Genomic DNA, 1,633 nt, shown 5'->3' on the forward strand with positions numbered 1-1,633 from the left:
TCTCGGCGACGAGTATATTGATACCGCTTACGCTTTGGGCGCTGTCTTCGTATGGAAGTGATAATACTATTGTCCTTTTCACCTAATTTGGACAGGGTAGTTTATTAGAGAAATCGACTTGAAGCACATTTTAATACCGTGAAATGTATACTGTACAAAAATTATATATAAAATGTTTGTCCGGGACAATATATGGGCCATATCTTTGAACCAAACATCGCTGAAGTACCATTGGTCCGAATGCTGGATTGAAAAAATTTCATTGGCTCTTCGACTAGAAACTCAAACTTCTAAAACGAATGCATAACTCTTTACTGCGAAGTACTACACTGTCGTAATGCGTACTAGTACACCATTTTGCAGTTAAGTTGGACGAATGCCCAATATATTTGGCCGTCGCCCGATATATTTGGCCGTGCGCCCAATATATTTGGTGGTGTGCCCGATATTATTGGCCATGTGCCCGTTTAATTTGGCACACGGATGTCGTGTGCCTGATATATTTGGCGATGTGCCCGATATAATTAGCCGTGTGCCCAAGTAATTGGCCATCTGCCCGATGAATTGTGCCATGTGCCCGATGAAAATGGAAATCACGCAATAAATAGTCAATTCAATATAGAAATGGTCGTCAAACGATAGATGCAGCATCGTTGCTATGACGTCACATACCAACGCCCATGTTGCATATGGCCTCCGCGCGTCTATCGAATGTGCGTACCTTGAGGTAAATCGAAAAATGAGCTCTGCGCGCGAATAAATTTTTGGAGGGAGTTGAAGTATGGACGAAACGTAGTTGTAAACTATACTTTATTCAAGTATAAATTTCGAATTATCTTGCCTTCGCGCGTTTTCCTCCGAACTTCAACCACATCATGTTTCCACCAAAACTGATTTGCACTCCATGGAATATAATTATTTGAGTTATTTCAATTTCATCGGGCACACGACACAATTCATCGGGCAGATGGCCAATTACTTGGGCACACAGCTGATTATATCAGGCACATCGCCAAATATATAGGGCACACGACCAAATATATCGGGCATTGGTCCAACTTAACTGCAAAATGGTGTAGTACTGTAGCAGTAACACCCGCCGCTTCGCTTGTGTACACGACACAATTCATCGGGCAGATGGCCAATTACTTGGGCACACAGCTAATTATATCAGGCACATCGCCAAATATATAGGGCACAGGACCAAATATATCGGGTATTGGTCCAACTTAACTGCAAAATGGTGTAGTACTGTAGCAGTAACACACGCCGCTTCGCTTGTGTGCTGGCAGGAAAAAGGAATGGCGCTTCGCAAATAAATCTTTTCTTGAGTACTCAAAACAACTTCCATAATAACGATAAGATAACCGGGGCTAATTGCCAGTGGTTACAGTAGCTATCGTTAAAGCCCCCGGCAATGCGCCTAATCCATCACGAATCAAGCCGAACTTTTTTTACTATCCTACCAGTCGAGTTAATCAGCTTTGTTTTAATCTGCCACACGATTCGACTTTTACGAAAAGGATGGCTTCCAAAACCGACTCAAAGAACTTTGCATCATCCGGAACTTGTGATGCATGAAAGTATAAAGACAGCCGTCGATGCATTGATGAATGCTATTGTTGAATGCTGG

This window comes from Aphanomyces astaci (genome assembly GCF_000520075.1).
Source record: "Aphanomyces astaci strain APO3 unplaced genomic scaffold supercont1.67, whole genome shotgun sequence".
Taxonomy (NCBI): domain Eukaryota; phylum Oomycota; class Saprolegniomycetes; order Saprolegniales; family Verrucalvaceae; genus Aphanomyces; species Aphanomyces astaci.